The sequence below is a fragment of the Haematobia irritans genome, chromosome 3, assembly GCF_050003625.1.
Source record: "Haematobia irritans isolate KBUSLIRL chromosome 3, ASM5000362v1, whole genome shotgun sequence".
NCBI classification, from domain to species: Eukaryota; Metazoa; Arthropoda; class Insecta; order Diptera; family Muscidae; genus Haematobia; species Haematobia irritans.
In genome coordinates, this window is record NC_134399.1 from 27,375,127 (window position 1) to 27,398,746 (window position 23,620).

Below are 23,620 nucleotides of genomic sequence, written 5' to 3' on the forward strand. Positions count from 1 at the left end.
CCAAATCGCGATGATAAACAAAATACGACGGCCAATGCGCGATCCCGGAGGCTGTACACGACGATGCTGACGAAGTTTGACTGCGTGGTAATGGACGACGAAACCTACGTCAAAGCCGACTACAAGCAGCTTCCGGGACAGGAGTTTTATACGGCAAAAGGAAGGGGAAAGGTAGCAGATATTTTCAAGCACATAAAACTGTCAAAGTTCGCAAAGAAATATCTGGTTTGGCAAGCCATCGTACCTGTGGCTTGAAAAGCAGCATTTTCATAGCTTCCGGGACTGTCAACCAAGAAATTTACGTGAAAGAGTGTTTGAATAAACGTCTGCTGCCTCTCCTGAAGAAACACGGTTGTTCCGTACTGTTTTGGCCGGATTTGGCATCTTGCCATTACGGTAAAAAGGCCATGGAATGGTACGCCGCCAACAACGTGCAGGTGGTTCCCCTCCCAAGAACCCTCCCAACACGCCAGAGCTCCGCCCAATTGAGAAATACTGGGCTATTGTCAAGCGGAACCTAAAGAAGACCAAAAAAACTGCTAAGGACGAGCAGCAGTTCAAGTCAAACTGGCTTTCTGCGGCGAAGAAGGTGGACAAGGTGGCTGTACAAAATCTGATGGCAGGTGTCAAGCGTGAGGCCCGGCAATTCGGATTTGGAAAAGCGAAAGCCTAACTGAATATTTTTCCTGAATTTTATACTAATTGAACTTGAAAAAGAAATTTAATTTGATTTTTTAAATAAACGATTTCACCGATTTACACGCGTTTTCCCTTGAACAAATTTTGACCGTATCACCCTTTATTTCTATAAATTTTTTGTCAAAATTTTATTTCTATAGAAATTTTTTTTCAAAATTTTATTTCTCTTGAAAATTTTATTTCTATAGAAAATTTTGCAAAATTTTATTTCTATACATTTTTTTTCAAAAAAATTATTTCTATAGAAATTTTTTTCAAAATTTTATTTCTCTTGAAAATTTTATTTCTATAGAAAATGTTGTCAAAATGTTTATTTCTATAGAAAATTTTGTCAACATTTTATTTCTACATTGTTTTTCAAAATTTTATTTCTATAGATTTTTTTTTAAATTTTATTTCTATAGATTTTTTTTCAAAATTTTATTTCTATAGAAAATTTTCTCAAATTTTTTTTTGTATAGAAAATTTTGTCAAAATTTTATTTCTATAGAAAATTTTTTCAAAATTTTATTTCTATAGAAAATTTTTTCAACATTTTATTTCTATAGAACATTTTGTCAAAATTTAATTTCTATAAAATATTTTCTCAAAATTTTATTTCTGTAGAAAATTTTCTCAAAATTTTAGTTCTATAGAAAAATTTTACAAAAACTTGTAAAGTACCTCTTAGTGGAAGAGGAATAGTTGGAAAATTTTGGGAAAACATCAAGAATTCTACCAAACAATAAAAAATCTACCTTTTTGGTAGAATTCTACCAATTGTGGCAACCGTGTTTTTGATAAATTTTTGTTGTTATTGTACTTGATACAACTTTATCGACTGGCAACATGTTTCCTTTTAACCTCAGTCCTTTATAAACAAGTTGTTTGCAACCGACATGTTTATATACATATTTTCTCATAGGAAATTGATGCTAAAATTTTCCCGCGAAATCATTCGTCAAGCATAAGGTCAATACGGCGGTTGTTGGACACGGATAAAAATTTAATTATTACACTGAAACGTAAATAACAATTTTTGAAAACGCGATACGAGAGACCATTTCAAATAATATTTGGAAAAATTTCTACAGTGAATTCACTTGTGCGTATAATTAACAAAAGGATTTCCCCTTAACATAAAAATAGTGCTTGTGTGTGCGTGTGTAGAATACCGGAAATGCTTGATTACCCTTGAATGTGTGTACCAGCAGCCAACAGGTTGTGAATAAGAAAAGAATGCCATAAGATATAAATACGAGTATATATGAAATTTATTTAACCACTAAGCATATCATAAAACTATAAAAGTGTCACATGTTTTACGTTTCAAATTAATTTTAATGGATAAAAGGAAATGTGCTAAGAAAAGAGTTTCAAAAGCAATCTAAATAATGCTTAGTGTTTGCGAATAAACATGATGAAATAATTTTTAAGGAGAACTCTGCAGTAAATCTGGGGCATATGATATTGATTAATGATACTGAAATCGAGGTGAGCAATATTTTTAATTTAATAAAATCAAAAAAAGAAAAAAATCAAACTTTCAAATATTTACACAGAAATCTTTTTTTACTGATACAACAACGTAATTTAGTGACCCAGTAATTTATTAATTGAATTTATTGATTGATCACGAAAATGATAGAATATATCGAATATTTAATTATTTTTATTTATTTTTTAATTTATTGAAGCTGTACCCTGTACAAGAAGATTAAAGTCTTATGATTAAAGTACATGGATTTTATTCGAAATTAGTATCGTTTATAAATTTAAAAAGTGAGCAAAAAAAAAGTCGAACGGGGTCGACTGATATATATAAAAGTTATTATACCCTGATCACTGAGTGATTTATATAAATATCCGAATAAAAATTAATTCAATTAATTACTTCCACTTTTTAAACCCTAAACCACATAGTGGTCAGGGTATAATAACTTTGATTCGCCCAAAGAATGTGCCAACAAGAAATATTGATTTTAGACCCCATAAAATATATACCTATCGACTTGGAACCACCTCCTGAGTCGATCTAGTCATTGGTGTCGGTCCGTACGTCCGTCCGGTCCGGTCACATTTATTAACCGATTTTATTGAAATTTGGTACATGGTGTTTTTTTGAGGCAAGGACGAACGCTATTGAATTTGGGAGAAATCCGATCAAACTAAGATATAGCTGTCATATAACATATATGTATACCCCGATTTCGACAATTGGGGCCATATTGCGCTTGTTTACTAACCGATAGTCGTCAAATTTGGCAAAAAATATTCTAATTTACCCCCCTTTAAATGTGCAAAATTTCATCGAAATCGGTTCAGATTTAGATATAGTTCCCACTAACTTATAATACCCTGTTCCACAGTGTGGCGCAGGGTATAAAAATATTGGAGTAAGCCAACTTTGATTAAGATCGGTTGATAAATAAGGGTTTTACGACAAAATTCGGGAAAATCGGGCGATACAGATTTTCCCGAATTTGGTCATAAAACCCTTATTTATCAACCGATCTTACTCAAAGTTGGCTTACTCTAATATTTTTATACCCTGCGCCACACTGTGGAACAGGGTATTATAAGTTAGTGCATATGTTTGCAACACCCAGAAGGAGACGAGATAGACACATGGTGTCTTTGCAAAAATGCTCAGGGTGGGCCCCTGAGTTGATATAGCCATGTCCGTCTGTCCGGGAACACATTTTATTAATGAAAGTCTAGGTCGCAGTTGTAGTCCAATCGACTTCGAATTTGGCACAAGTATGTGTTTTGGCACAGAATAGATCCCTATTGATTTTAGAAGAAATCGGTTCAGATTTAGATATAGCTCCCATATATATATTTCGCCCGATATGGACTTATATGGCCCCAGAAGCCAGAGTTTTCCCCTAATTTGCTTAAAATTTTGCACAAGAAGAACAATTAGTACTATAGTCAAGTGTGCCAAATTTTATTGAAATCGGTTCAGATTGAAATATAGCTCCCATATATATCTTTCGCCCGATATGGACTAATACGGTCCCAGAAACCAGAGTTTAACCCCAATATGGTTGAAATTTTGCACTAGGAGTACAATTAGTAGCGTAGTCCAGTGTGCCAAACTTTATTGAAATCGGTTCAGAGTTAGATATAGCTCCCATATATATCGTTCGCCCGATTTACACTCATATGACCACAGTGGCCAATCTTTTACCCCGATTTAATTGAAATTTTGCACAGGGAGTAGAATTAGCATTGTAGCTATGCGTGCCAAATTTGGTTGAAATCGGTTCAGATTTAGATATAGTTCCCATATATATCTTTCGCCCGATATGGACTAATACGGTCCTAGAAGGCAGAGTTTTACACCAATTTGGTTGAAATTTTGCACAGGGAGTAGAATTAGCATTGTAGCTATGCGTGCCAAATTTGGTTGAAATCGGTTCAGAGTTAGATATATCTCCCATACATAGCTTTCGCCCGATTTTCACTCATATGGCCACAGAGGCCAATATTTTGCTCCGAGTTGGTTGAAACTTTGCACAGGGAGTAGAATTAGCATTGTAGCTATGCGTGCTAAGTGTGGTTGAAATCGGTTCAGATTTAGATATATCTCCCATATATAGCTTTCGCCCGATTTACACTCATATGACCACAGAGGCAAATTTTTGACTCCGATTTAGTTGAAATTTTGCACAGGGAGTAGAATTAGCATTGTAGCTATGCCTGCCAAATTTGGTTGAAATCGGTCCAGATTTAGATATAGCTTCCATATATAGCTTTCGCCCGATTTACATTCATATGACCACAGAGACCAATTTTTAACTCCGCTTTAGTTGAAATTTTGCACAGGGAGTAGAATTAGCATTGTAGTTATGCCTGCCAAATTTGGTTGAAATCGGTTCAGATGTAGATATATCTCCCATATATATGTTTTTCTGATTTACACTCATATGACCACAGTGGCCAATTTTTAACTCCGATTTAATTGAAATTTTGCACAGGGAGTAGAATTAGCATTGTAGCTATGCGTGCCAATATATATGTTTTTCTGCTTTCGACAAAAATGGCCAAAATACCTACATTTTCCTTCTAAAATCGCCACTGCTTAGTCGAAAAGTTGTAAAAATGACTTTAATTTGCCTAAACTTCTAATACAAATATATCGAGCGATAAATTATAAATAAACTTTTGCGAAGTTTCCTTAAAATTGCTTCAGATTGAAATGTTTGCCATATATTTTTTACCCTCCATCATAGGATGGGGGTATATTAACTTTGTCATTCCGTTTGTAACACATCGAAATATTGCTCTAAGACCCCATAAAGTATATATATTCTGGGTCGTGGTGAAATTCTGAGTCGATCTAAGCATGTCCGTCCGGCCGTCCGTCCGTCCGTCCGACTGTTGAAATCACGCTAACTTCCGAACGAAACAAGCTATCGACTTGAAACTTGGCACAAGTAGTTGTTATCGATGTAGGTCGGACGGTATTGAAAATGGGCCATATCGGTCCACATTTACGTATAGCCCCCATATAAAGGGACCCTCAGATTTGGCTTGTGGAGCCTATAACAGAAGCATATTTCATCCGATCCGGCTGAAATTTGGTATATGATGTTAGTATATAGTCTCTAACAACCATGCAAAAATTGGTCCACATCGGTCCATAATTATATATAGCCCCCATATAAACCGATCCCCAGATTTTGCTTGCGGAGCCAAAAAGAGAAGCAAATTTCATCCGATCCGGTTGAAATTTGGTACATGGTGTTGGTATATGGTCTCTAACAACCGTGCAAAAATTGGTTCATATCGGTCCATAATTATATATAGCCCCCATATAAACCGATCCCCAGATTTGGCTTGCGGAGCCTCAAAGAGAAGAAAATTTCATCCGATCCGGCTGAAATTTTGTACATGATGTTGGTATATGGTCTCTAACAACCATGCAAAAATTGGTCCATATCGGTCCTTAATTATATATAGCCCCCATATAAACCGATCCCCAGATTTTGGCTTGCGGAGCCTCAAAGAGAAGCAAATTTCATCCGATCCGGTTGAAATTTGGTACATGATATTGGTATATGGTCTCTAACAACCATGCAAAAATTGGTCCACATCGGTTCATAATTATATATAGCCCCCATATAAACCGATCCCCAGATTTGGCTTGCGAAGTCTCCAAGAGAAGCAAATTTCATCCAATCCGGTTGTAATTTGGAACATGGTGTTAGTATATGATCTTTAACAACCGTGGCAGAATTGGTCCATATCGGTCCATAATTATATATAGCCCCCATATAAAACGTTCTCCAGATTTGACCTCCGGAGCCTCTTGGAGGAGCAAAATTCATCCGATCCGGTTCAAATTAGGAACGTGGTGTTAGTATATGGTCGCTAACAACCATACCAAAATTGGTCCAATCACACAAAAATTGGTCCATATCGGTTCATAATCATGGTTGCCACTAGAGCCAAAAATAATCTACCAAAATTTTATTTCTATAGAAAATTTTGTCAAAATTTTATTTCTAGAGAAAATTTTGTTAAAATTTTATTCGGTTCATAATAAAATTTTCATCATTGTCAAAATTTTATTTCTATAGAAAATTTTGTCAAAATTGTATTTCTATAGAAGATTTTGTTCAAATTTTATTCGGTTCATAATCATGGTTGCCACTCGAGCCAAAAAAAAATCTACCAAGATTTTATTTCTATAGAAAATTTTGTCAAAAGTTTATTTCTATAGAAAATTTTGTTAAAATTTTATTTCTGTAGAAATTTTTGTCAAAATTTTCTTTCTATAGAAAATTTTGTCAAAATTTTTATTTCTATAGAAAATTTTGTGAAAATTTTATTTCTGTAGAAAATTTTGTCAAAATTTTATGTCTACTTTGTCAAACTGAATTATATACGTATTGGATCGATCTTTTTTGATTTGATATATACCACGTATGGACTTACATACAATTTAGAAGATGGTGTTAGGAGGTTGTAAGATACCTTGCCATCGGCAAGCGTTACCGCAACTTAAGTAATTCGATTCTGGATGGCAGTGTTTAGAAGAAGTTTCTACGCAATCCATGATGGAGGGTACATAAGCTTCGGCCTGGCCGAACTTACGGCCGAATATACTTGTTTTTTACTAACATTGTGTTCCACCCTAGTGCATTAGCCGACTTAAATTTTGAGTCTATAGATTTTGTAGAAGTCAATCAAATTCTTCCAGATCGAGTGATATTTAAATGTATGTATTTGGGACAAACCTTTATATTATATAGCCCCCAACACATTTGACGGATGTGATATGGTATCGAAAATTTAGATCTACAAAGTGGTGCAGGGTATAATATAGTCGGCCTCGCCCGACTTTAGACTTTCCTTACTTGTTTTAAATTCAATTTATTAAATTTACATTAATTATTGTTTATTTTATATTAGCATGAAGTTTTCTATTATTATTTGCAAACATTTGTTATAAAATCTATAAATTTTAATTGTATTTTGTTTTGGATTTCTTTACAAAACCACTTGAGAGAATATTCTCACATCACATGTATGCTTAAATGAAAAATTGTCTTCTAAATAAATAGCCTGAAGGAAAAATACGATATAAGAAAAATTTATGTTTTTTCGTCTTTCTTGAAATCCAACATATTGCAATATTGCCGTGTTAAATCTGCAAAGTCGAATACATTTGGGAAGCGTGCAAACTACAAGAAAAACAAATTAACAAATATTTTTCAAAGTATTTTTTCATCGCATATTTATACCCTAAACCACATAGTGGTCAGGGTATAATAAGTTTGATCGGCCAAAAAATGTGTCTACCAGAAATATTGATTTTAGACCCCATAAAATATATACCGATCGACTCAGAATCACCTCCTGAGTCGATCTAGCGCTTGGTGTCCGTCCGTCCGTCCGTCTGTCCATGTATTTGTTGTTCACAGGATTCCGGTCGCAATTATTAACCGATTTTGATGAAATTTGGTACAGGCAGTTTTTTTGGACACAAGGACGAACGCTATTGAATTTGGAAGAAATCGGATCAAATTTAGATATAGCTCCCATATATATGTATCGCCCGATTTCGACAAATGGGGTCACGTTGCGCTTTTTTTTCAAACGGATCGTCATCAAATTTGGCAAAAGGTAATCTTTTCCATCGCCCTTCAAGTCTGAAAAATTTCATCGAAATCAGTTCAGATTTAGCTATAGCTCCCATATATATGTATAGCCCGATTTCCCAAAGTTGGCCATAGAACCCTTATTTATTAACCGATCTTACTAAAATTTGGCTAGATCCAGTCCTCTATAGTACTAACTATATGTGCAAAATTTCATCGAAATCGGTTCAGATGTAGATATAGCTCCCATATATGTATCACCCGATTTTGAAAAATTCGCCCCTAATAACTTTATGTTTGACCATACAGGCCTCATTTCTTAACTGATCTAACTCAAATCTTGCATAAGGTAACCTTTTGTGGTATTAATCAAACCCGCAAAATATTATGCAAATTGGTTCAGATTTAGATATAGCTTCCATATAAAGGGTGATTCTTTTGAGGTTAGGATTTTCATGCATTAGTATTTGACAGATCACGTGGGATTTCAGACATGGTGTCAAAGAGAAAGATGCTCAGTATGCTTTGACATTTCATCATGAATAGACTTACTAACGAGCAACGCTTGCAAATCATTGAATTTTATTACCAAAATCAGTGGCAGAAAATCCGCTTTTTTATCGACAAATTTTGTTCAGCGATGAGGCTCATTTCTGGTTGAATGGCTACGTAAATAAGCAAAATTGCCGCATTTGGAGTGAAGAGCAACCAGAAGCCGTTCAAGAACTGCCCATGCATCCCGAAAAATGCACTGTTTGGTGTGGTTTGTACGCTGGTGGAATCATTGGACCGTATTTTTTCAAAGATGCTGTTGGACGCAACGTTACGGTGAATGGCGATCGCTATCGTTCGATGCTAACAAACTTTTTGTTGCCAAAAATGGAAGAACTGAACTTGGTTGACATGTGGTTTCAACAAGATGGCGCTACATGCCACACAGCTCGCGATTCTATGGCCATTTTGAGGGAAAACTTCGGAGAACAATTCATCTCAAGAAATGGACCGGTAAGTTGGCCACCAAGATCATGCGATTTGACGCCTTTAGACTATTTTTTGTGGGGCTACGTCAAGTCTAAAGTCTACAGAAATAAGCCAGCAACTATTCCAGCTTTGGAAGACAACATTTCCGAAGAAATTCGGGCTATTCCGGCCGAAATGCTCGAAAAAGTTGCCCAAAATTGGACTTTCCGAATGGACCACCTAAGACGCAGCCGCGGTCAACATTTAAATGAAATTATCTTCAAAAAGTAAATGTCATGGACCAATCTAACGTTTCAAATAAAGAACCGATGAGATTTTGCAAATTTTATGCGTTTTTTTTAAAAAAAAAGTTATCAAGCTCTTAACAAATCACCCTTTATATGCATCGCTCGATTTTCCCAAATTTGGCCATAATACTCTTATTTATTAACCAATGTTACTCAAATTTAAATTTTTGATATACTAGCCGATCGTATTTATACGTACTTGTAGCTCTTACATAAGAATATTGCTCGCTTTTTACAAATTTGGATTTATTACCCACACTAATTTAACGATTTTCTCTTTTTTAATAATGGGCTCAATATTAGTGGCATACTAACCCCGTAGGTGCAATATCAACTACAGCCAGTGTTGCAAGAAGTAGGGGAAATTCCCTATAGGTAGTTGTTTTCTAATATTTAGCGTCTTGTAGGTACGTAGGGCCTTGATGTAGGGACATTTTCACTCAACACAATTTGTAATAATTTTTACATTTTAGTGGCTTTAGAGGACGAAATTAGAAGCCGGCAAGGCTTGATCTTTAACAATGTGAGGTAAACTTTATTCCTGTAGAAAATTTTGTCAACATTTTATTTCTATAGAACATTTTGTCAAAATTGTATTTCTATAGACATTTTTTCAAAATATTATTTCTATAAAAAATTTTCTAAAATTTTATTTCTGTGGAATTTTTTCTCAAAATTTTATTTCTATAGAATTAATTATCAATATTTTATTGCTATAGAAAAATTTCTCACAAAAATTTGTTTATAGAAACTTTTTCCAAAATTTTATTTTTATAAAGATTTATCAAAAAAGATTACTAATTTTGGTAGAATTGTACCAACTGTGGCAACCGTGGTGGTAATACAAATTTATTTTCTAAGTTATGTACGTTGCATATTCATGTTTTAAGATAATAAAGTACTTGGAACCATTTTTGTTTTGTAAAATTTTTTAAATTTAACGAAAAATATAGTAGGGAAAATTGTTTGGAAATGTATAGGAAAGTAGGGAACTTTTTTTGTCCTTGTAAGGTAAACCGAACATTTTACCTGGCAACATTGACTATGAGCTATAGCAAAGATAATTGAGAAGAAGATGCAGTCTTGTCATATCAAAACTGAAGCACCAGAGGACTCTGCCAACAAAATATCATGAAGTTTGCGTCGACGTGTCTCTCAAATGTACTGCCGTTTGCGTCGGAAAATATCATAACATTTGTGTTTTTCATAAATTTCTGAATAAAAACCCACAAAAGTAATACCAAAAATATTGTAGAAAATTAAAATAAAACGTATTTGTATTTTATAGCGAATATTCAAAATGGTTTTATGTGAATATTGCAGTTTTAAATTTATTCCTGGGCAGAGCTGCTTTGGAAAAAATTGACAAATAAAACAATTTTTTTCTCATAGACCTCTACACCTTTACATTTGTTTTCTCTTTATAAGAGCACAATGCTTAATCTTGTTATACTCAATTATCTTTGGCTATAGTCAGATTGACACAAAGCACCCATAGATATGTACCCCTTAATTTTCTTAAATATGCAACTGCGGTTTATCTCCCAGACCTATATGTTACCCCACAAATGCTAATGATTACTAATTCTGTAATCGTGGTTTAGGGTATGATATAGTAGGCCCCATAAGCGTAGGAAGGCCTCTGGGGAGGGGGCTTAGACCCCCCCAGAAAAAATGTAGCCCCCCCAGAATTTGAAAACCTATTTACGATTTTACATTTTTATAAAAATTAAACAAGCGCAAAGTTCCGCTAAAGATTTTCATGCACAATCGAATTACTTGGGTTGTGGTAGCAGTTGCCGATGGCAATGTTTGATGTCTGATATTTATGAAATAGAGCTGTGATTGAACTTATGGTTTAGTTGAATAACTAACAGCCTGTTTCTGTATGTCGAACGAGTTCAATCGATCGACTGAAATGCATAGAAACAACTGTTTTTGGTTATAAATTCAGCTGTTTGTTTCCATTTTAGTCGATCGACAGAGCTCATTCGACATACAGAAACAGGCTGTAAAGCTCCTTTATTATATTGTTTAGTCTGGTTTAGTCATCTTAATTAAAAAATAGTAATTGGTATTAATTAAATTCTTTCATAAATTAATATCTAAATAAATTAACGCTGCAAAAAAGCGTCGCCAAAAAAGAAGTGAAAATGTTCTTTTTGGGTCCGGAAGTGGTGCAAAATTGGCGGAGCAGCGATGAATGTAATAGGAACTCGTCATAGAACGAATGTCCACCGTTTCAACAGCCGTTGCAATAAATTTGCATCACTTCTTACTTTGTGATCCGAATTCAGAGTTTTGAATGTGAATTAAAAAATTGTGTGATATTTTCCCAAATAAATAATTTTTATTTATTCGTTTTTTATTTTTTTGGAACTGCTTTTAAAGTTGTGCCTTTAAAACAAGTCCCAATTTTTTTGCTGGGAAAAGTGTGGAACTACTTTTAGTTGCTTTATTATATATTATTTTGATGTCTATTTTTTTATTCTTTTTTATGAAATAAACAATAATTGAACCTATAAGTTCAGCCTATAAATTTTTAGCTAGCAATAATGCTCAGGGTGGCTCCCTGAGTCGATATAACCATGTCCGTCTGTCCGTCCGTCCGTCTGTCTGTGAACACATTTTTGTGATCAAAGTCTAGGTCGCAATTGGAGTCCAATCGCCTTCAAATTTGGCACATGTTCCTAATTTGGGTCAGAATAGAACCCTATTGATTTTGGAAGAAATCGGTTCAGATTTAGATATAGCTCCCATATATATCTTTCGCCCGATATGCACTAATATGGACCCAGCAGCCAGAGTTTTGGCCGAATTTGCTTGAAATTTTGCACTAGGAGTACAATTAGTAGTATAGTCAAGTGTGCAAAATTTGATTGAAATCGGTTCAGATTTAGATATAGCTCCCATATATATCTTTCGCCCGGTATGGACTAATATGAACCAATAAGCCAGAGTTTTGGCCCAATTTGGTTGAAATTTTGCACAGGGAGAAGATTTAGCATTGTAGCTATGCGTGCTAAATTTGGTTGAAATCGATTCAGATTTAGATATAGCTCCCATATATATCTTTCGCCCGATATGCACTTATATGGACCCAGAAGCCAGAGTTTTATACCGATTAGCTTGAAATTTTGCACAAGGAGTACAGTTGGTAGTATAGTCATGTGTGCCAAATTTGATTGAAATGGGTTCAGATTTAGATATAGCTCCCATATATATGTTTTTCTGATTTCGACAAAAATGGTCAAAATACCAACATTTTCCTTGTTAAATCGCCACTGCTTAGTCGAAAAGTTATAAAAATGACTCTAATTTTCCTAAACTTCTAATACATATATATCGAGCGATAAATCATAAATAAACTTTTGCGAAGTTTCCTTAAAATTGCTTCAGATTTAAATGTTTCCTATATTCTTTTTTACTGACATTGTGTTCCACCCTAGTGTATTAGCCGACTTTAATTTTGAGTCTTTAGATTTTATAGAAGTCTATCAAATTATGTCCAGATCGAGTGATATTTAAATGTATGTATTTGGGACAAACCTTTATATATAGCCGCCAACACATTTGACGGATGTGATATGGTATCAAAAATTTAGATCTACAAAGTGGTGCAGGGTATAATATAGTCGGCCCCGCCCGACTTTAGACCTTCCTTACTTGTTTATTTATAAAATTTATAAAATATTTTTTTTTTTTATATTTTTGCAGAAAAAGGAAATACCCTTAAACTCTTTAAACTAAGAATCTTAGTTGTAAAGACTATGAATAGAAAAAAACAAATTCAATTCAAATCATTATTTTCCAAATTAAAATTTTATTTGAGTTGCAAAAAACTATCCAATAAAATTTTTTTTATTACAAAAATAACAAGTATATACGGCCGCAAGTTCGGCCAGGCCGAATCTTATGTACCCACCACCATGGATTGCGTAGAAACTTCTACGAAAGACTGTCATCCACAATCGAATTACTTGGGATGTGGTATCTTAAAACTTCTTAACATCGTTTTCTAAATTGTGATTTAGTCCATACATGGTATATATTAGACAAAAAAGTTATGTATAGTTGTCTATAAATAATTACGAATCGATATGGACTTTTTGTACGTAGAGAGCCGGAATTGAAATATGGGGGTCGCTTATATGGGGGCTATATACAATTATGAACTTGATATGGACCAATTTTTGTGTGATTGGGGATCGATTTATCTGAGGGTCATATATAACTATAGACCGATATGGACCTAGTTAGGCATGGTTGTTAACGACCATATACTAGCACAATGTACCAAATTTCAAGCAGATCGGATGAATTTTGCTTCTCCAAAAGGCACCGGAGGTCAAATCTGGGGATCGGTTTATATGGGAGCTATATATAATAATGGACTGATAGGATCCAATTCCTGCATGGTTGTTGGATACCATATACTAACATCACGTACCAAATTCCAACCGAATGGGAAGAATTTTGCTCTTCCAAGGGGCTCTGGAGGTCAAATCTGGGGATCGGTTTATATGGGGCCTATATATAATTATGGACCGATATCGACCAATTTTTGCATGGGAGTTTGAGGCCATATATTAACACCACGTACCAAATTTCAACTGAATCAGATGAATTTTGGTCTTCCAAGAGGTTCCGGAGGTCAAATGTGGTGATCGGTTTATATGGGGGCTATATATAATTATGAACCGATGAGGACCAATTTTTGCATGGTTGTTAGAGACCATATACTAACACCATGTACCAAATTTCAGCCAGATCGGATGAAATTTGCTTCTCTTAGAGGCCTCGCAAGCCAAATCGGGGGATCGGTTTATATGGGGGCTATATATAATTATGGACCGATGTGGACCAATTTTTGCATGGTTGTTAGAGACCATATACTAACACCATGTACCAAATTTCAGCCGGATCGCATGAAATTTCCTTCTCTTAGAGGCCTCGCAAGCCAAATTTTGGGGTCCGTTTATATGGGGGCTATACGTAAAAGTGGACCGATATGGCCCATTTGCAATACCATCCGACCTACATCAATAACAACTACTTGTGCCAAGTTTCAAGTCGATAGCTTGTTTCGTTCGGAAGTTAGCGTGATTTCAACAGACGGACGGACGGACGGACATGCTCAGATCGACTCAGAATTTCACCACGACCCAGAATATATATACTTTATAGGGTCTTAGAGCAATATTTCGATGTGTTACAAACGGAATGACAAAGTTAATATACCCCCCATCCTATGGTGGTGGGTATAAAAATAATTTACATTAAAAATTAAAAGGATGAATTTATTTCATGATTGAAAAATATTTTTTTTCTGTACATGCAATACATAACTATAAAATATACTATATTACTGACATATTACATCCACTAACACCTTTTGCTCATAGCTGGCTATTAAAAGTTTTCTGAATTAATCTCTCAAAATCCAAGGCCAATAATATAAACAATAGCTAGTAAAATTAAAATATCTAAGGGGTGTTTTTTATCAGTTTTTAATGAGAATCATTTACAGTGTCTAATTAATCGTTGGCAATCATGATCTTTGCCATTTTTCCAATTTTCCAATATTAATCAACCGGAGGAAAAATCTCCTATTTGTATTGATTTTAAGAAATAAATGAATGGCAGAATACCCATTTCACTTATTATCTCTGTTGTTTACATTTGCATTTGACCACCCATGGTGTTTCTATAGAAATAGATATGTGAAATTTCATCAATAGTTTTTTTTTGTATATTGTTATTAGATTGATTTGAATGTATTGGATTTATCTATTTGCAAATATAATTAATTCTCAAATTTAATACGAAAATTGCTGAATAAAATTGAAACAAACAAAAACTTGGTATTGTACTAAAAAAAGAATATTTGCTTTTTTCAATGAATTCATTTAAGTTTACGTTTATCCGAAGAATAAGTGAAAAACTTATAATTAAAGTAGCGTATATTTATAATATACAATTTTTCGATCAATAGTTTTAACAAGTATATACGGCCGTAAGTTCGGCCAGGCCGAAGCTTATGTACCCTCCACCATGGATTGCGTAGAAACTTCTACTGAAGACTGTCATCCACAATCGAATTACTTGGGTTGCGGTAAAACTTGCCAATGGCAAGGTATCTTAAAACTTCCTAACAGCGTAATATCCATACGTGGTATATATTAAACTAAAAAGGCCGATTAAATACGTATATAATTAAGATTAAAGTTTCTATAGAAATAAAATTTGACAAAATAAAATGTTGACAACATTTTCTATAGAAGTAAAATTTGGAGAAAAAAAATTCTATAGAAATAAAATTTGGAAAAAATTTTCTATAGAAATAAAATTTTGACAAAATTTTCTATAGAAATAAAATTTTGAAAAAATTTTCTATAGAAATGACATTTTGACAATGTTTTCTATAAAAATAAAATTTTGGTAGATTATTTTTGGCTCGAGTGGCAACCATGATTATGAACCGATATGGACCAATTTTTGTGTGATTGGGGATCGGCTATATATAACTATAGACCGATACGGACCAATTTTGGCATGGTTATTTGCGGCCTTATACTAACACTACGTTGCAAATTTCAACCGGATCGGATGAATTTTGCTCCTCCTAGAGGCTCCGGAGATCAAATCTGGGGAACGGTTTATATGGGGGCTATATATAATTATGGACCGATATGGACCAATTCTTGCGTGTTTCTTAGAGATCACATTCTAACACCATGTTCCAAATTTCAACCGGATCGGATGAATTTTGCTCCTCCAAGAGGCTCCGGAGGACAAATCTGGGGATCGATTTATATGGGGGCTATATATAATTATGGACCGATATGGACCAATTTTAGCATGGTTCTTAGAGACCATATACTAACAACACGTACCAAATTTCAACCGGATCGGATGAATTTTGCTCCTCTAAGAGGCTCCGGAGGTCAAATCTGGGGATCGGTTTATATGGGGGCTATATATAATTATGGGCCTATGTGGACCAATTTTTGCATGGTCATTAGAGAACATATACCAACACTATGTACCACATTTCAATCGGATCGGATGACTTTTGCTCCTCTAAGAGGCTCCGGAGGTCAAATCTGGGGATCGGTTTATATGGGGGCTATATATAATTATGGGCCTATGTGGACCAATTTTTGCATGGTCATTAGAGAACATATACCAACACCATGTACCAAATTTCAGCCGGATCAGATGAAATTTGCTTCCCTTAGAGGCTCCGCAAGCCAAATATGGGGATCGGTTTATATGAGGGCTATCTATAATTATGGACCGATATGGACCAATTTTTGCATGGTTGTTAGAGACCATATACTAACACCATGTACCAAATTTCAGCAGAATCGGATGAAATTGGGTTCTTTTAGAGGCTCCGCAAGCCAAATCGGGGGATCGGTTTATATGGGGGCTATATGTAATTATGGACGGATATGGACCAATTTCTGCATGGTTGTTAGAGACCATATACTAACATCATGTACCAAATTTCAGGCGGATCGGATGAAATTTGCTTCTCTTAGAGCAATCGCAAGCCAAAATTGGGGGTCCGTTTGTATGGGGACTATACGTAAAAGTGGACCGATATGGACCAGTTTTTGCGTGGTTGTTAGAGACCATATACTTACACCGTGTACCAAATTTCAGCAGAATCGGATGAAATTTGCTTTCCTTAGAGGCTCCGCAAGCCAAATATGGGGATCGGTTTATATGAGAGCTATATATTTATAATTATGGACCGATATGGACCAATTTTTGCATGGTTGTTAGAGACCGTATACTAACACCATGTACCAAATTTCAGCCGGATCGGATGAAATTGGGTTCTTTTAGAGGCTCCGCAAGCCAAATCGGGGGATCGGTTTATATGGGGGCTATATGTAATTATGGACGGATATGGACCAATTTCTGCATGGTTGTTAGAGACCATATACTTACACCATGTACCAAATTTCAGCCGGATCGGATGAAATTTGCTTCTTTTAGAGCAATCGCAAGCCAAATTTGGGGGTCCGTTCATATGGGGGCTATACGTAAAAGTGGACCGATATGGCCCATTTGCAATACCATCCGACCTACATAAATAACAACTACTTGTGCCAAATTTTAAGTCGATAGCTTGTTTCGTTCGGAAGTTAGCGTGATTTCATCAGACGGACGGACGGACAGACATGCTCAGATCGACTCAGAATTTCACCACGACCCAGAATATATATACTTTATGGGGTCTTAGAGCAATATTTCGATGTGTTACAAACGGAATGACAAAGTTAATATACCCCCATCCTATGGTGGAGGGTATAAAAATAAAGAGATAATATAACTAACAAGTATATACAGTAGTAAGTTCGGCCGAGCCGAATCTTAAATACCCACCACCATGAAACAAATATCAAATAGTTTCCTTTGAAAACTCTTCGTCGGTGCGGGTATCTTGATTATATATGTAGGATTTAAGGGGGTTTGATGACAGATATTTTCCCAAGCAGATCAATTCAACTAGTATACTTCCCGAAGATAAATTTAAAGATTCTACCTCTGAAAACTATATCAGATTCTGGATATATAAGAACCAATTTTGTTTGAATTTTTAGAGAAATCATAAACATATCGTGTAAGCGATGAAAAAAGTCTTGATTTGAAATCTTAAACCAGTAGGTTTTTACCGCCATTATTTAAATGATAACGAGGAGTAAAATCTGGAAATTGTTCTTTTAGTTTCAAGCAATTTTTATGATCAGTGCTTCTGCTATATTCTCAAGCAATGAAATCGGTCGTTGGATCAATGTCTTACATAATGGACCGGTAGAAACAAATGCGATACAAATTTTTGAGGGTCTAAAATGCCAGTATATTTACATTTTCAGGCAAAGTGGATAAACACTACAGATTCTAGCAGTCTAAGAAATAAATCCGGGAGGTAGGTTTATTGGGGGCTATACCAAAACATGGACCAATACTCAAAATTTTCGACACACCTCTTAATGTTCCTCAAATACCTCTAGAATTCCAATTTCAGACAAATTCGGTAAAAACTAAGAAATCTAAAATCGGGCGATCAGTCTATAAGGGGGCTATACCAAAACTTGCACCGATACGGAGCATTTTCGACAAACCTCTTTATGGTACTTAAATACCTCTAGATTGGATAAAAACTACGGATTCTATAAGTCCATGAAGTAAATTTGGGAGATCGGTCTATATGGGGGCTACAACGAAACATGGACCGATACACCCCATTTTCGACACACATATTTTTATACCCTCCACCATAGGATGGGGGTATATTAACTTTGTCATTCCGTTTGTAACACATCGAAATATTGCTCTAAGTCCCCATAAAATATATCTATTCTGGGTCGTGGTGAAATTCTGAGTCGATTTGAGCATGTCCGTCCGTCCGTGCGTCTGTTGAAATCACGCTAATTTCCGAACGAAACAAGCTATCGACTTGAAACTTGGCACAAGTAGTTGTTATTGATGTAGGTCGAATGGTATTGCAAATGGGCCATATCGGTCCACTTTTACGTATAGCTCCCATATAAACGGACCCCCAAATTTGGCTTGCCGATCCTCTAAGAAAAGCAAATTTTATCCGATCCGGCTGAAATTTTGTACATCGTGTTAGTATATGGTCTCTAACAACCATGCAAAAATTGGTCCACATCGGTCCATAATTATATATAGCCCCCATATAAATCGATGCCCCGATTTGGCTTGCGGAGCCTCTAAGAGAAGCAAATTTCATTCGAGCCGGCTGAAATTTGGTACATGTTGTTAGTATATGGTCATTAGCGTAGATAGACAGTTTTCCTAGGGGGGCTATAGCTAAAAATTTATAGACTGAACTTATAGGTTCAATTAATGTTGTATTTCATAAAATTGAATAAAAAATTAGACATCAAAATAATTCGACAATTAATTTATAAAAAAGCAACTAAAAGTAGTTCCACACTTTTCCCAGAAAAAAAAATTGTGAGTTGTTCTAAAGGCACAACTTTAAAAGTACTTCCAAAAATGTCCTCAATTATTTCAACGACACAGGAAGTTTTTTACTTCATTTTTTTCATATTTTAATGTGTAATTTTTTGTTTTCTTTTTTTTCAAATAGTTAAAAAAAAAGAGTAAGAATAAATAAATTGGTACAAATTATTCAAATTTTGCCACAAAACTGCTAAATCCATTATAGAAAAATCGATAATTTTGGAATTTATTCGAGGAAAACGTTTCAAACAAGCGTCAGAATGCATTAAAAATCATAAAAACAATATAAAAATTATTTATTTGGGAAAATATTACAAAATTTTTTAATTCACATTCAAAACACTGAATTCGGATCTCACCTTAATAAGTGATGCAAATTCATTGCAACGGCTGTTGAAACGGTGGACATTTGTCCTATGACAAGCTCATATTACATTCATTGCTTCTCCGCCAATTTTGCACCACTTCTGGACCCAAAAAGAACATTTTCACTACCTTTTTGGCAACGCTTTTTCGCAGCATTATTAAGATTTATGAAAGAATAGTCAATTACTATTTTTTAATTAAATTGACTAAACTAAATCAATCATAAGTTCAACCACAGATTTATTTCATAAATATCAGACTTCAGACATTGCCATCGGCAACTGCTACCACAACCCAAGTAATTCGATTGTTCATGAAAGTCTTAAGCGGAAAGTTTTTGTGCGATTGTATATACTTGTTTAATTTTTATAAAAATTAAAAAAAACTATTGACATTTATTGAAAAATGGAAAATCATAAATAAAGTTTCAAATTCTGGGGGGGGGGCTAAAATTTTTCTGGGGGGGTCTAAGGCCCCTCCCCAGAGGACTTCCTACGCTTATGTATATGGTCTTTAATTACCATGCAAAAATTGGTCCACATCGGTCCATAATTATATATAGCCCCCATATAAACCGATCATCAGATTTGACCTCCGGAACCTCTTGGAAGACCAAAATTTATCTGATTCAGTTGAAATTTGGTACGTGGTGTTAATATATGGACTCAAACTCCAATGCAAAAATTGATCGAAATCGGTCCATAATTATATATAGCCCCCATATAAACCGATCCCCAGATTTGACCTTCGGAGCCCCTTGGAAGAGCAATATTCATCCGATTCGGTTGAAATACGTGATGTTAGTATATGGTATACAACAACCATGCAGGAATTGGTTCATATCAGTCCATAATTATATATAGCCTCCATATAAACCGATCCCCAGATTTGACCCCCGGTGCCTTTCGGAGAAGAAAAATTCATCCGATCTGGTTGAAATTTGGAACGTGGTGGTAGCATATGATATTTAACAACAATGTCAAAAGTGGTCCATATCAGTCCATAATCATATATAGCCCCAATATAAACCGATCCCGAGATTTGGTTTTGGAGCCACTTGGAGGAACAAATTTCATCCGAGTCAGTTGAAATTTGGTACATTGTGCTAGTATATGGCCGTTAACAACCATGCCTAACTAGGTCTATATCGGTCTATAGTTATATATAGCCCTCAGATAAACCGATCCGCAATCACACAAAAATTGGTCCGTTCGTCCGTCTGTTGAAATCACGCTAACTTCCGAACGAAACAAGCTATCAACTTGAAACTTGGCACAAGTAGTTGTTATTGATGTAGGTCGGATGGTATTGCAAATGAGTCATATCGGTCCACTTTCACGTATAGCCCCCATATAAACGGACCCCCAAATTTGGGTTGCGAATCCTCTAAGAGAAGCAAATTTCATCGATCAGGCTGCAATTTGGTACATGGTGTAAGTATATAGTCTCTAACAACCATGCAAAAATTGGTCCACATCTTTCCATAATTATATATAGCCTCTAAGAGAAGCAAATTTCATCCGATCCGGCTGAAATTTGGTTCATGGTGTCAGCATATGATCTCTAACAACCATGCAAAAATTGGGCCACATCGGTCCATATTTATATATATCCCCCATATGAACCCCCGATTATCCCCCGATGTGGTAATTATTTACAAATTTTGTCCTAGATTACCTACAAGATTATTTGGTAATGCAAAATTTTTTACAGGATGGCTGATATGTAATGCAACAAGTAATGCTCTATATTTTTTCACTTTTTTAATTTTATTACACAAAAAAATCCATCACATTTTGGCACATTCCTGACTAAGCGCCGTCTTGATTTTGGTCGATTTTGTTATCTTTTAGTTCCAACCTTAGTCTCCAAAAGCCTCAAGGGGCAAAAATCCAACGGATTGGGATTTTGGTGACCATTGTTCGGTAGAAATAAAGCGAGGAACCTCTTTTTTAAATCATTCTTGGTTGGCGCATGCTGAGTGCTATGGAGCTGAGTCCTGTTGGAATGTCTATGATCTGAGGTCGAAATTTTTGTCTTTCCAGGACATCAATACTGTCTTTAGAACATTCTCGATATTTATTATGACTTCACGGTCAATGAAAACGAGCGGCAGCTCGTATTCGGCAGCGCTTGTGTTCTAGTGACGAATCTATGGTGTACAATTTTTAGCTGACCTCTTTGGCGAGTACCCGATCAGCACCTTAAGTCTGGGTCATGGTGAACTTCTGAGCCGATTTTTAGCTGACCTTTTTGGCGAGTACCCGATCAGCCCCTTAATGTATACCTATTCTGGGTCATGGTGAACTTCTGAGCCGATTTAGAGAATTCCGTTCGTCCGTCCATTTGTTGAAATCACGCTAACTTCGAAAAGCAAATTTCATTCGATCCCATTTAGATTTATTACGTGTTAGTATATGCCCTCTAAAAGACATGCAAAACTTGGTCCATATCAGTCCATTATTATTATTTGCTATCGTTATCACATATTCAACTATACTCGACCTTAACTCTTCCTTATATATGGTCTCCTAAAACTATGCTAAGTTTTTAGAGAAAACATTTCGTTGTAAATTTGTTTAGCAAGTCATTGTTAGGAAAAAGTTATTAAATAAAACCTTGCAAGTCTATGTAGATGAATATTAAAATTTTAAAAGCCAATAAAAAATTCAAAATTAATTTTGCAATATTTCTTTATATTTTCGTAGAAATATTTTTCGGCAATTCATTCGAAGGAAATAAACGATTAAGTTAAAGCAAAAGTCAAGTCACTACCATAAAAGCCATAACCATTGCCCAGGATATTTTATCCCAAAATTCTCGTTTGCCCTCGTCCTGTTCCTCATGTTAATGGTTATTCCAGCACAACCAGCAAACGACAAAATACAGCGAACATAACTTAACTGCTGGACATTTAAATGACATTTGGTCAAATTTATGAACGCTCTCAATATTCTGTGAAAGGATAAAGCAAAAATATATTTACGGGAAAATGGAAACAACAACTGCTTGATGAAATTGATATTGAATTTTGAAACAGGTCCAAAGTTATAACCAAAGGAATAAATATAAAAGAAAATTCAATTCAAGTTAGAAAGCTTTTGCACTTCAATATTTAAAAATATAAATTCTGTGAAAATTTTATTTCTATAGAAAATTTTGGCAAAATTTTATTTCTAAAGAAAATGTTGTCATCATTTTACTTCTATAACAATTTTTTTCAAAATTTTATTTCTATAGAAAATTTTTTCAATTTTATTTCTGTAGAAAATTTTATCCAAATATTATTTCTATAGAAAATTTGGTCAAAATTTTATTTCTATAGAAAATTTTGTCAAAATTTATTTCTATAGAAAAGTTTGTCAAAATGTTATTTCTATAGAAAATTTTGTGAAGATAACAGAAATAAAATTTTATTTCAATTTTTTATTTATTTTTATGGAAGTAAAATTTTGACAAAATTTTACTTCTATAGAAGATTTTGTCAAAATTTTATTTCGTTTTGTTTGTTATTGTTGGATTCTCTACAATCATTTTTGTTGTTTTTGATCTCAGCTTAAAATCATGCATTGACCAAACTACAAGTGTAGCTTAACCAACAGAGGAAAAGTATGCTTGTCAAATTTATTTAGGCAAAGCCCTATAGACTGCAAGATGGTTGGATGTACCGCTGTTTCGGAATTACCACATTCCTCATCAGCATCCTCTACTTGCAGCAAAACTATCGGAAGGTTCAAGTGTATCTGTTGGTTAAGCTACACTTGTAGTTTAGTCAATGCATGATTTTAAGCTGAGATCAAAAACAACAAAAATCATTGAAGAGAAACCAACAATAGCAAACAAAACGAAATAAAATTTTGACAAAATCTTCTATAGAAGTAAAATTTTGACAAAATTTTCTATAGCAATAAACTTTTGACAAAATTTTCTATAGAAATAAAATTTTCACAAAATTTCTATTTTTAAATATTGAAGTGCAAAAGCTTTGTGAACTTCTTTCAAATCTTTTTTCTACAAAAATAAAATTTTCTTAAGAAATAAATTTTTATTTCTATAATTTAGACAAACTTTTCTATAGAACAAAAAAAAAAAAAACAAAAACAACTAAAAAATCCTTTCTGTAGAAAATTTTGTCAAAATATTATTTCTATTGGAAATTTTGGAAAAATTGTATTTCTATAGAAAAAT

The 23,620-nt window shown here is 34.5% G+C and overlaps 1 protein-coding gene across 2 annotated transcripts in view; it reads left to right on the forward strand.

Moving 5' to 3' along the window:
* The window catches only part of hec (calcitonin receptor hector), a 126,858-nt gene that overhangs the window by 7,813 nt on the left and 95,425 nt on the right, over positions 1–23,620 (forward strand). For both annotated transcript variants that reach the window (XM_075301092.1, XM_075301093.1), the window contains exon 2: positions 1,604–2,172. The gene's annotated coding sequence lies outside the window, so the exon portion shown is untranslated. The remainder of the gene's footprint in view (positions 1–1,603; positions 2,173–23,620) is intronic.